Raw genomic sequence first — 14,451 nt, 5'->3', positions numbered from 1 at the left:
GGCGAACAACTCTCGAGCAGTGTTCGGAACGCATCTTCACCCGGAAAGGAAATTCCTTGAAGGTTGTTCGATAGAGAGTGGATAAGGTGAAACTCTGAGGGCACAAGATCAGGTGAAGAAGGTGGGTGAGGAATGACTTACCAACCCAACTCCTGTACATAGTGTTTCGTCAGTCTAGCAGAATGCGGACGGTTTGCGCAGTCTTCCTGGTCGTTGTTCTCGGATTGCGTCTGCAGGACGTCTCAGTTGTTGACAGTGAAAGTCAGCAGTGATGGTTACACCTCGGGGAAGCAATTCGTAGTACACCACATCATCGCTGTTTCAATAGATGCATAACGTTATCTACATCTACACGAATACTTTCAAATCACACTTAAGTGCCGGCCATACCGGATACGCGCAGGTCTTTGTATAAGGAGTTGCTGCTTTTTTTGGGCTCAACCATTTTTTCTTTTCCTTAAACTAAACTAAAACTAAACACAATCCGAACAGGCCTTCGAAGGCCTAACGATACCGACTGGCCGCCGTTTCATCCTCAGCCCACAGGCGCCGTTGGATGAGGACATGGAGGGGCATGTGATCAGCACACCGCTCTCCCTGCCGTATGTCAGTTTACGAGACCTGAGCCACTACCTCTCAATCAAGAAGCTCCTCAGCTTGCCGCACAAGGGCTGAGTGCACCCCACTTAGCAACAGCGCTCGGCAGACTGGATCGTCACCCATCCAAGTGCTAGCCCAGCCCGACAGCGCGTAACTTCGGTGATCTGACGGGAACCGGTGTTACCACTGCGACAAGGCCATTGGCTTTTCTTTTCCTTACGTTAGCATAAATACACAATTTCTGGTCGACAGGATAGGAATGGTAGGTGTTGTTCAGTAGCCAATTGATGCGGGCAAGCGGAGATGTAAATATGGCCACCCGCCGTTTTTTGTGCTTTTCGCTTAGAGCATGCGGTAACCACACCCTGCTATTTGAATATTCTCCATTGCATGCAAATGCCGCGTGATGGTGGAATGATAACTGTTTATCACATCTGCCAGTGCCCGAGTTCGCTGATGTGTATCATTGTGGATTGTTATGTTTAAACGATCTTCATCAAACCCTATAGGACTTTCTGAACGTGAAGTGTCACTAATGTCAAAAGAATTTTTTTTTTTTTTGCCGTGCCTTGTCCAACGGCACTATCCCCATGCATGGCGCAAATGTTTCTGGCTGCCTCCGCTGCTGTCGTTCTTCTACTAAACTGAAACAGACAAATACTTCAGCCAGCCGTTTTGGCCGAGCGGTTCTACGCGCTTCAGGCCGGAGCCGCGCGATCGCTGCGGTTGCAGGTTCGAATCTTGCCTCAGGCATGGTTGTGTGTGATGTCCTTAGGTTAGTTAGGTTTAAGTAGTTCTAGGGAAATGATGTCCTCAGATATTAAGTCCCATAGTGCTCAGACCCATTTGAACCATTTGAAAAATACTTCGTAACTGTTCCGTTTCTCCAAATGACATTCCATTTTCTATCGTACACAGCTCCACTTATTATCTCCAAATGAAAAAAGGACGATATGTAAACTCAAACTGCAACAGTTAACTACAAATAAAAAACAACACTCTGTAAATAAACACATAGCAACTGGAATAGCTACATGCAAATCACCATATCTACGAACTAATGCATCAATCCTATTGTTTGTTTAAATTGATACCATCATTATTTCACATTATATCGCACCACTGATATCAGTCTACTGCAGAAATATTTTCGCGGCAGAGCTCTAGGCTGGATATCTACTGGTGAACACTTTAGTGCTCCAGAGTCCGCACCCCAAACGGCGGCTGCAGCCATTGGCTACGGCCATCCGCCGCTAACCTACAACTTTTTGAACCTGCTCACTGTATTCATCTCTTGGTTTCCCTCTACAATTTTTATCCACTCCCCGTCGCACACACTTCCCTCCAGTACTAAACTGGTGATCTCTTGATGTCACGAATGTGTCCTATCAACTGACGATTTCTTAAGTCAAGCTGCGTCATAAACTTCTGTTATTCCAAACCTTTATCATTCTGCGTTTTATATCCTCTCTACTTCGGCCACCAACAGTTATTTTACTGCTCAAATAAAAAATATCGTCGACTACTTTAAGCCTATCGTTTTCTATACTAATTCCCTCAGCTTCGCCTGATTTAGCTCGACTTCATTTCTTTACCTTTGTTTTGCTTTCGGTAATGTTCATCTTTTATTCTCTTTTCAAGACACTGTCCATTCCGTTCACTACCCTTCGAAGTCCTTTGCTATCACTGACAGAATTACAATTTCAACAGCAAACTTCAAAGTCGTTTTTTCTTCTCTCTAAACTTTCATTCTTTTACCAAATTTTTCTTTGGTTCCCTTTACTCCTTGCTCAATGTAGAGATTCAATAACATCGGAGATAGGCTTTAACTCTGTCTTACTCCCTTTTTATCCAATGCTTCGCTTTCATGCTCCTCGACTCTTATAACTGGCGCCTGGTTTTTGTACAAGTTGTAAATAGCCTTTCATTCCCTATATTTTTGCTCCTGAAACGTCCCCTTGGAAAAATTATCGAATTACTGTGCTGATAAATCTCTTACATTATTTGATTTTCAAACAGCTGAGCAAAACTGAACGTACTCAGACATTTCGCTCTTTACCTATTCTGATCAACACTAAACTGTCACAGACCGAACGAGGTGGCGCAATGGTTAGCACACTGGACTCGCATTCGGGAGGACGACGGTTCAATTCCGTCTCCAGCCATCCTGATTTAGGTTTTCCGTGATTTCCCTAAATCGTTTCAGGCAAATGCCGGGATGGTTCCTTTGAAAGAGCACGGCCGATTTCCTTCCCAATCCTTCCCTAACCCGAGCTTGCGCTCCGTCTCTAATGACCTCGTTGTCGACGGGACGTTAAACACTAACCACCACCAACACCACCACCACTAAACTGTCACACAATATTTTTTTAGCGCAACGCAATCTGACTTTCAATAATCCCTACAAAAGAATGGCCCTGTCTAACATTAACATATACCTTTCACAAATCACTTACCTCACAAAAATCTTCGTTACTCGAACTACTGCAATACAGTGAGTGCCACTACTGCCAGCTAAATAAAAGATTCAAACTACTGAAGGCACTAACTACTGATAGGCATAGTTAGCAAATGAAAGATTTTGATAGAGAACGAACAATGTATTTACCTTAATAGTGTTCAAAAGTCATAATATATATAGCAGTTCACGATATCCATTCTTACAAATGTACTGTTTCTGATGGACACACGTCCAGATCAACCACTCTCAAAAATCCGCCATCTCACGTCCACACATCCACCACTGCTGGCAGCTCACCTCCAACTGCGCAACGCTACGCGCTGTTAACAGCCAACTGGCCAACATTACAATAGCAAATTCCAACAATGCCACCCAGCTACATACTGCACACAGCACAGCCAGTGATTTTCATACAGAGCGCTAGGTGGCGGTGGCGTTACCAATATAAGAACCTAAACAGCCTACTTACATAGCCCCCATGCTCCCCACAAAAAATTTTACAAATTGTTTTGGGCACTGGCCAATATATATTTGTTAAAATTTTGTCACAATTACAATAACAAAGGAATCAAATGCACACATGCATTGATACAATGTTGGTCAAAAGCTAAAATTTTCTCACAGTTCATAAAGACAGTCCTGATCGATCATCACAGTAAAATTGCAGTGTTTTTCTCAAAGTCTGAGCAGTAAAAGGAAATGCACATGGAAGTAGTGGATTTCCATGCAGTCTTGAAGAAGTAGTGTTGTTCTTCCAACGGAAAGACAGTGCTGACTCTTGACATGCAGACAGGTAATGGGCCACAAGAGAGCAAACCCACAGCAGAGTCAGTCGAAGTTTTGAAGAATATTGGTAGGTAGGTCGTCAGAGAGCAGACCCACTGTAGTCCTGGTAGAGATTATGGTATTGGTGGGCCACCAGAGGTGCAGACCAACTGCAGTCCTTGTAGGAATAATAGTACTGGTGAGTCAGCAAAGGTCTAGACTCACTGTAGTCCTTGTAGAAATAATGGTATAGGTGGGTCATCAAAGATGCAGACCCACTGTAGTCCTTGTAGACTGTTGTGACTGTGCGGGTGCACAATCACCATTGAAGAGTCTTGCGGATAAAATAGCAAGTCCATAACCACCACTTGTGCACTCACAAAGGTTTTGGAGTTGTTCTTAGAACCAGCAATGCTGTTAACGAGTCCCTTGCTGAATTATTAACACACGTGCAAGCACTAACAGTCCCAACTTCTCACATACTGTGCATATATTATGACCAACAGAAACGTGCGCACTGAAATGAAACTTAATTTGAAGAACTGGTGTCTATACAATTATAAATTTACAACATAAGAATACAAAGGTACAAAATACATCATTAAAGAACATAACAGTACAGGTAACATTTGTAGTAACACAGGTTTTACAAAAGAATAGAAATAAACATATACATCATTGTTACAGGAATTATGACATAAGTAAATATATAAAATAATGAGAATAGTTTTCGAAACATTAATTTCACACATGAGCATTGAAACAGAACAGAATTAATAATGTCTATAAACATCTTTACAAAGAAAATTACATATTATTAATGCAAATTATATTTGAGGATAACAGTATTCCTCCTCATAGTGAATGTAGCTTAGTACTGGAAAAATTCTACAACATAAATCTTATTAGCTTAACACATAAAGACAGGAAAAAGACAAATACACAAGGGTACATAAACACATAGCGGAATAATACAAAAGGAAAGACAGGGTTCGTTTTCAGAGTAACATTTGGTACTGCAGTCCAACCCAAAACTTCATTCCATAGTTCTTTCCTCTTATTTCAACATTTGTTTCCACCAAAAAAATCCTATCCAAGCATGCTTTCTGTATTTATATGTTCACATATTTCTTACCTCATTATTTATTTTCCATTATCTTACCTCATCATTTATTTCCAAGAAAATCCTACCTAAACCTGTTGTCCTTAAACCCTAATTTTTGTTCATATCCTCTTTCAAAATCCTTTTTTGGCCAAACCATTTTCTTATAGCTTCTCAATGCATTTCTTCCAATTAATCGCAACTCGTTCTCTTATATAGCCTACCCCATCTTAAGCTAACTTAAATCTACTGAGCTCAGATGCATAAACTAAGGGACGACGCAATGCAGCAGCACAAAACAATTAACACAAACAGCAATGACAAAAAAATGCAAATTGGCAAAGCAAGCAGCAATATATATAAATTAGCAAAGCAAATGAAACATTACAACTAATATGAGCCAATGTGCAGCAACAAGAAAAATAAATCAGTAGTAAAACTGGCTTAACAGAGCAATACAAAGTGAAATTCAGTAGCGCTATGCCTGGCAAACAGCAGCAGCAAATGCAATAACTAATATCTAAACATGACAAAGCTCAAGCAGAAAAAATAGTACACTAAAGACAACAATGCAGATGAGGGAAATGTCTGTTCACATCTTAATGTCTATGCAATTAAATGGTGCACCACAACTTAATCTAAAAAAGAAATTACCAAGTACGTGAAAAGAAAATTGTGTATGCAGTTACTGTTATTAGTCCCTTCTTATTGTTCTTTCCTTTCGAAGTGCTCCTTTTTCGAAGAATGTGGATCATAAAATTATTATTTAATAGATCTGTTGACAGAAAGTGTTCACATTAGCAAATGCATTTAATTTTATTTTACAAAACCAATGCTGCAACACAGCTGGAAACCAGATATCAAATGAAATAAGCAACTATGTACAAAGCAAAGCATAAGAACATCATTCAATAGCCATGTGGCATTTCATAAGTAGTAAAAAAATCTCTCATCTAGAAATACAGTAGTCATAGTCAGATGTGTAGACATAAACTATTTCTCGTCATTTAATTAGGCATTTCAGTAAATATCAGAAAGTACGATATGTTTCCAAGTAATGACCGTGTCGTATTTGCGATGCTTTCTACAAAGGAATGTCAGTAGCGAGGTTAATGGCCTCTTTTTTCTCCACCTAATGGCTTTTTCTCCAGGCAGGTGGCACAGCTGTGCGCCCACGACGCATTACGTGAAAGCCACTTAACTTTCTTACCGAAATATTTACGAGAGCTTCCGCTACAGTGACAGTTTGATACAAATAAGATTTCACAGGTGGAAATATTTGTGTTACAAATCTGTAGAAACAAAATCTTATAAATAAACTCCCGGAAATGGAAAAAAGAACACATTGACACCGGTGTGTCAGACCCACCATACTTGCTCCGGACACTGCGAGAGGGCTGTACAAGCAATGATCACACGCACGGCACAGCGGACACACCAGGAACCGCGGTGTTGGCCGTCGAATGGCGCTAGCTGCGCAGCATTTGTGCACCGCCGCCGTCAGTGTCAGCCAGTTTGCCGTGGCATACGGAGCTCCATCGCAGTCTTTAACACTGATGGCATGCCGCGACAGCATGGACGTGAAATGTATGTGCAGTTGACGGACTTTGAGCGAGGGCGTATAGTGGGCATGCGGGAGGCCGGTTGGACGTACCGCCGAATTGCTCAACACGTGGGGCGTGAGGTCTCCACAGTACATCGATGTTGTCGCCAGTGGTCGGCGGAAGGTGCACGTGCCCGTCGACCTGGGACCGGACCGCAGCGACGCACGGATGCACGCCAAGACCGTAGGATCCTACGCAGTGCCATAGGGGACCGCACCGCCACTTCCCAGCAAATTAGGGACACTGTTGCTCCTGGGGTATCGGCGAGGACCATTCGCAACCGCCTCCGTGAAGCTGGGCTACGGTCCCGCACACCGTTAGGCCGTCTTCCGCTCACGCCCCAACATCGTGCAGCCCGCCTCCAGTGGTGTCGCGACAGGCGTGAATGGAGGGACGAATGGAGACATGTCGTCTTCAGCGATGAGAGTCGCTTCTGCCTTGGTGCCAATGATGGTCGTATGCGTGTTTGGCGCCGTGCAGGTGAGCGCCACAATCAGGACTGCATACGACCAAGGCACACAGGGCCAACACCCGGCATCATGGTGTGGGGAGCGATCTCCTACACTGGCCGTACACCACTGGTGATCGTCGAGGGGACACTGAATAGTGCACGGTACATCCAAACCGTCATCGAACCCATCGTTCTACCATTCCTAGACCGGCAAGGGAACTTGCTGTTCCAACAGGACAATGCACGTCCGCATGTATCCCGTGCCGCCCAACGTGCTCTAGAAGGTGTAAGTCAACTACCCTGGCCAGCAAGATCTCCGGATCTGTCCCCCATTGAGCATGTTTGGGACTGGATGAAGCGTCGTCTCACGCGGTCTGCACGTCCAGCACGAACGCTGGTCCAATTGAGGCGCCAGGTGGAAATGGCATGGCAAGCCGTTCCACAGGACTACATCCAGCATCTCTACGCTCGTCTCCATGGGTGAATAGCAGCCTGCATTGCTGCGAAAGGTGGATATACACTGTACTAGTGCCGACATTGTGCATGCTCTGTTGCCTGTGTCTATGTGCCTGTGGTTCTGTCAGTGTGATCATGTGATGTATCTGACCCCAGGAATGTGTCAATAAAGTTTCCCCTTCCTGAGACAATGAATTCACGGTGTTCTTATTTCAATTTCCAGGAGTGTATAACAGTATCCAAAAAATTTTCGCCGGCATTGTGAATCATTCATGCATTTACACACATTTCATAACTCTTAAAGTACGATTCTTGGTTTCCAACATCCTTTTTCACAAGTCAGAGTCCCTAACCACTACTCATTATTGCTTACCTTATTACACACATACATATTCGTCGACACTTCTTCAACATTTCATCATTATAAATACATAGCATAATCAAATTCCTCATATAGCATCAGCTTATTGATCATAAACATACCTCAACAGCATAATACACATTGTCATCATAATAATAACATCATAAAAACTCAGCCAAATCTCAAAAACATCGTAGCTTTCTGCAATAACTTCAAAACCTAAAGAAAATTCTCTGCTCATTTCAGTAGTGTCATCTACCACAAACGTACTTTAAAAATCATGATCCCATACCAAATACATCATTCAAAGCTCTCATAGTATCACAATGGTTCCGAAAAAATATGAACAGTTCACAAAGTACAGATTAAATACAGTTTCATAAGTGTGAAGTTATCCAACTGTGTAATTGTGTAAACATGTGTCACTGATGTAGTAAAAAAAAATGTTTGTCTCTCAGTTACATAATCAGATAGCCGTGTAATTCTGTGTTAGAGAAATATGGTACCGATGTGTAAAGTTGTATAAGCAAATACCATATTAGCTAGGGCTCCTTGTGTTTGCCACACACATGGCACACAAAGTAAGCGTGTACCCCCCTGAGGATTAATGTAATTATACCCTCAGGTGTTACAGATTACAGCAATGGAATGAAATGTATCACAGAAAACCTTTGTATCATTGTAATTCAAAAATCTTTAAAAATAAATGTTTTAAGCACAAAATTAATCACTCAAATGCGTGTCCTGTAGCGCTAAATGTGCGTCTTGCTGTAAGATAATTCTGTGGAAGTGTCGTAGTTATCGTCCTCTGTAAGCAAAGTTCTGCTGAAGTCAATGTACTCACCTCATCATAAACAAAAGTGAAATGCTTTGCATATAGATATCATAGTTATTATGCTTATTGCCGTGATGAAGAAAGTACTGTACTGTAACGTATTGTTGTGCTAAGGAAAAGGCTGTCTCATTGTAGCTATACCACAAAAGTTACTACTAAAACATGTTTTACTTTCCAGAATAATACAGAAAAAGTGTGCAGATATAAAACAGATACACCGCAAAAGGAACAATGTAAATTGTGTCACACATCAGTAGCGTCGTCATATAATTGTGTAGCTGTCAAAGAAACCAAATACTAAGTCACCTTTAATATCACAGAAAGTACTTCAAATAAAGAATGTCTTTTCAACTAAACCAAAATGTTGCATTAAAATCTCATTAGCAGTATATTTTCTAAGTATGTAAGCCTTATAGTCGTTACGTAATCGTGCAACTAACAAGCAAGAATCAACACACACAGTAACACTGTGTCCTCTGTTCACTATAACAATGCATTTGTAATTACTTGTCTAAATAAGTTCCCTAGGTTCTTGACTGGATAGTTAACTTTAGAACATAGTTGCATGTTAACAGTTTCTAAGTGTGACAAAGAGTACTAGTAATGTGAAGTGAAAAATTTCATAGTAAAGACTAAATTAAAAAACAGGTTATCTCTCAATAAACAGTTTTACAAGTGAAATATGGTGTAACCTTTTACCATTCGTAGTACGCAGAGTTTCATCTTCAAAGTAATTATCATGTTGTATACGTCGGTAGGGAAAACTGGAATTTTTCTCAAGGTTCATGGTGTGGGTTCCTGTAGTCATGTCCTAGTTCATGAACCACGGGCAACGTATGAGTGGCCAAGTAAGCGGTCCTGTCAGTCGGGATACCAGTTACTTTGGAATAAGGCTGGGCATCTCGGACATATTCTGAGTCGTGGTCACCTTTGTGCTCATACGGCAAAGACTACCAAATCCACCGGTTAGTCCCTCAGCCGTTAGGGGTAAAACCCAGTGGGACTCGGGGCAAGTAAGGCTAGCAACCTGCTTCCCTGGTACTTTAAATATGATGCTGGCAACAATCAGAGCAAAATGCCTCGGACCTTTGGAGGTGGTGGAGTCCCACCTCTAACTGACAAACCAGGGACTCCTAAGATACGACTTGGCAAACAAATGGTAATGAGATGGGGGGCTATTAATATCAGTGGGGGCTACTCTGGGAAGAAGGTAGAGCTGGCAGAGGCTGCAAATAAGATGGGGCTGGACGTTTTAGCTGTTAGTGACATTCGGGTAAGGGGTGCGAAAGAAGAGGAAGTGGGAGAATACAAGGTCTACCTGTCAGGAGTCAAAGCAGGAATAGCACAATGGGGTGTAGGGCTTTACATCAGGAAAGAAATGGAACCCAGCGTAGTTGCAATAAGGTATGTAAACGAACGACTGATGTGGATAGATTTGACATTGTCTAGCAAGAAAATTAGGATTGTGTCAGTATATTCGCATTGTGAAGGGACAGATCAAGATAAGATGGATAGTTTTTATGAGGCACTCAGTGATGTAATTGTTAGAGTAAAGGACAAGGACAGTGTTCTGCTCATGGGTGATTTTAACGCCAGGATTGGAAATCGAACAGAAGGGTACGAAAAGGTTATGGGTAAATTTGGAGAGGATATGGAGGCCAACAGGAACGGGAAACAACTCTTGGATTTCTGTGCCAGTATGGGCTTAGTAATCACAAACTCCTTTTTTAAACATAAGAACATTCACCGGTATACTTGGGAAGGCAGGGGAACCAGATCTGTCATTGACTATATAATAACAGATCAGGAATTCAGGAAGGCTGTGAGGGACACGTGTATTCAGGGGATTGTTTGATGACACTGATCATTATTTAATCTGCAGTGAAATTGGGATTGTGAGGCCGAAAGTGCAGGAGGTCAGGTCCATATGTAGGAGGATAAGAGTGGAGAAACTTCAGGATAAGGAAATCAGGCACAAGTACATAACAGCGATCTCAGAAAGGTACCAGTTAGTTGAATGTAGTCAATTACAGTCATTGGAAAAGGAATGGACAAGCTACAGGGACACAGTACTAGATGTGGCCAAAGAATGTCTTGGAACAGTAGTGTGTAAAAGTAGGGTGAAGCAAACAGCTTGGTGGAATGATACAGTCAAGGCAGCCTGTAAAAGCAAAAAGAAGGCGTATCAAAAATGGCTACATACTAGAACCCTGGTAGACAGAGAAAGTTATGTTGAAGAAAGAAACAAAGCCAAACAGATAATTGCAGCATCCAAGAAGAAATCTTGGGAAGACTTTGGAAACAGGTTGGAGACTATGGGTCAAGCTGCTGGAAAACCATTCTGGAGTGTAATTAGCAGTCTTCGAAAGGGAGGTAAGAAGGAAATGACAAGTATTTTGGACAGGCCAGGAAAACTGCTGGTGAATCCTGTGAATGCCTTGGGCAGATGGAGGGAATATTTTGAAGAGGTGCTCAATGTAGATGAAAATGCGATCAGTAATGTTTCAGATTTCGAGGTAGAATGGGATAGGAATGATGATGGAAATAGGATCACATTTGAGGAAGTGGAGAAAATGGTCAATAGATTGCAGTGCAATAAAGCGGCTGGGGTGGATGAAAGTAAGTCGGAACTCATCAAATACAGTGGAATGTCAGGTCTTAAATGGCTACACAGGATAATTGAAATGGCCTGGGAGTCGGGACAGGTTCCATCAGACTGGACAAAAGCAGTAATCACACCAATCTTTAAACATGGAAACAGAAAAGATTGTATCAACTACAGAGGTATCTCTTTAATCAGCGTTGTGGGTAAAATCTTCTCAGGTATTGTTGAAAGGAAAGTGCGAGTATTAGTTGAGGACCAATTGGATGAAAATCAGTGTGGGTTTAGGCCTCTTAGAGGTTGTCAGGACCAGATCTTTAGCTTACGGCAAATAATGGGGAAGTGTTATGAGTGGAACAGGGAATTGTATCTATGCTTTATAGATCTAGAAAAGGCATATGACCGGGTTCCTAGGAGGAAATTATTGTCTGTTCTACAAGATTATGGAATAGGAGGCAAACTTTTACAAGCAATTAAAGTTCTTTACATGGATAGTCAGGCAGCAGTTAGAGTTGACGGTAAATTGAGTTCATGGTTCAGAGTAGTTTCAGGGGTAAGACAAGGCTGCAACCTGTCTCCACTGTTGTTCATATTATTTATGGATCATATGTTGAAAACAATAGACTGGCTGGGTGAGATTAAGATATGTGAACACAAAATAAGCAGTCTTGCATATGCGGATGACTTAGTTGTGATGGCAGATTCGATTGAAAGTTTGCAAAGTAATATTTCAGAGCTAAATCAGAAATGTAAGGACTATGGTATGAAGATTAGCATCTCCAAAACGAAAGTAATGTCAGTGGGAAAGAAATATAAACGGATTGAGTGCCAAATAGGAGGAACAAAGTTAGAACAGGTGGACGGTTTCAAGTACTTAGGATGCATATTCTCACAGGATGGCAACATAGTGAAAGAACTGGAAGCGAGGTGTAGCAAAGCTAATGCAGTGAGCGCTCAGCTACGATCTACTCTCTTCTGCAAGAAGGAAGTCAGTACCAAGACTAAGTTATCTGTGCACCGTTGAATCTTTCGACCAACTTTGTTGTATGGGAGCGAAAGCTGGGTGGATTCAGGTTACCTTATCAACAAGGTTGAGGTTACGGATATGAAAGTAGCTAGGATGATTGCAGGTACTAGTAGATGGGAACAATGGCAGGAGGATGTCCACAATGAGGAAATCAAAGAAAAACTGGGAATGAACTCTATAGATGTAGCAGTCAGGGCAAACAGGCTTAGATGGTGGGGTCATGTTACACGCATGGGAGAAGTAAGGTTACCCAAGAGACTCATGGATTCAGCAGTAGAGGGTAGGAGGAGTCGGGGCAGACCGAGGAGAAGGTACCTGGATTCGGTTAAGAATGATTTTGAAGTAACAGGTTTAACATCAGAAGAGGCACCAATGTTAGCACTGAAGAGGGGATCATGGAGGAATTGTATAAGGGGGGCTATGCTCCAGACTGAACGCTGAAAGGCATAATCAGTCTTAAATGATGATGATGATGATGATGATGATGATGGTTAGCGTCTAAGTTATTTTTCGCTGAGCCAGTCGGCGCACGTGGCTGCCTACGGTGCGAGTCATTGTCTGTTTCTTTGTTAGCGCGTGTCGTTATTGGGATTTGGAGACCTAACTTCTACAAATTCACCTTGTCGAGAGGGCCCTGCTCTGTTTGAATCTCGTCAGTTCTGATGAAATTCAGGTCTGTCGTTATGATTATATCGTCTGTCGTCATGTCGGTAATTTCTGTAATTAATTTCTTGTCGGTCACGTGGTGGAGAACTTCTCCCTGAGTCGTAACTGCGCGCAGGACCATTGTGTCTGAAGTTATTCTGTCTCCCTTGATAATAATTATTTTGTTTCCCATAATGTCTGTTTCTCTGATTGTCTCTGTGACAGTTATTACCGCGGAGAGGTGATCTTACCCTGTAATTATTACTACTCTGCCAACGGGTGTAATACGGGTGGTGTTTGTTTTGGTCACGATTTACGTTGTAAGAATAGCCTTGTCGTGTCCAGTTATTACTTCTGTCATCGCCGAATTGTGACGGATGTGACCTGTAATTGTTGTGCTCCTGTTTTCGCGTTCCACGATTGTCAGTGTCAATTTCCAATTCTTGTAACAGTCCCTGAAAAGCTTCAATGTCGTCTTTGCAACGTCCTGTCAAAATAATATGTCGTAAATGTTCAGGCAATATGATTAAACAAATGCGGATGAGTTCTGAGGGGCTGTGTGGGTTTGAACGATACTGATTCTTGTGCAACATGTCTTCAAAATATTTCACAAGACTGGAAAATTCAGATTGTTCGAAATGTTTCATCATTATGATGCTATGTTTTACTCGGTCTTGTGTGGCTTGAGACCAATATGCTGAGAGGAAGGCATGATAAAATTCTCCTTCACTGTAGCAATCGTGAATGACCGATCGCATTCTTACAGCTGGTTCATTCTCTAAATAGCCACACATAAATTCTAACCTGTGCTCCAATGACGAGTTGGGAGGAAAACAATGAGAGAATTGATGAAGCCACGCTTGTGGATGAATGCCGTTGCCAGAATTCTTAAATGTTTTGAATTTACGTGTTGTAATAAACAGCTTATAGTCAAAATCATCATGTCGGCGAGTCGCATGTCGGTCATTGTTACGTCGTTTCGGCAGTTCCATCTCAAAATTCGGTGTACCTTGGCAATTTCTTTCATAATTTCCGAAATGCCCTGTGTTATTATTTTGTGGTTGCTCCGTATTTCTATGACCCTCTTCCCGTATTGGAGCGCGAGTGTCCTCTGAAATATGTAATTCTTGTATTACCTGTGTCAACTGATCTTGTACTTCCAATTTCTCTTTGGTGTTGCGTATTAATTTAATTCTGATTTTGTTTGAATTTCCTAATTTGTTCATACTCTTCTGTGTCAGTGAAGGCTACAGGTCTTGTGTCATTCAGATCATCATCCACCTTTGTAGATAAGTTAGTGAACTGATCCGAAAGTTCGGCTACTTTCTCCGACTGTGAACTTATTTCCTCAGTGTGTTTTTCTGAACCAAGTTTCAGTGTGTCCATTTGTGTTGAAATCGTATCTACTGTGTCCTGTAAGTTTTCCTGAGTTTTTGCAAGATGCATAACTGAATCGGTAGATGCAACTGAGTCAATGTTAGCTTGCAAGGTCTCATGATTTTCATGAACAATAGTTTGCAATTCTTTTATGGCTGCTTCGTG

The 14,451-nt window shown here is 41.8% G+C and overlaps 1 protein-coding gene across 3 annotated transcripts in view; it reads left to right on the top strand.

Annotated features, from left to right (window-relative positions):
* The window catches only part of LOC126090187 (sodium-dependent dopamine transporter), a 497,172-nt gene that overhangs the window by 63,187 nt on the left and 419,534 nt on the right, over positions 1–14,451 (top strand). The window lies entirely within an intron of this gene.

The sequence above is a fragment of the Schistocerca cancellata genome, chromosome 1 (genome assembly GCF_023864275.1).
Source record: "Schistocerca cancellata isolate TAMUIC-IGC-003103 chromosome 1, iqSchCanc2.1, whole genome shotgun sequence".
Taxonomy (NCBI): Eukaryota; Metazoa; Arthropoda; class Insecta; order Orthoptera; family Acrididae; genus Schistocerca; species Schistocerca cancellata.
This window is presented reverse-complemented; position numbering and strand designations above follow the sequence as displayed.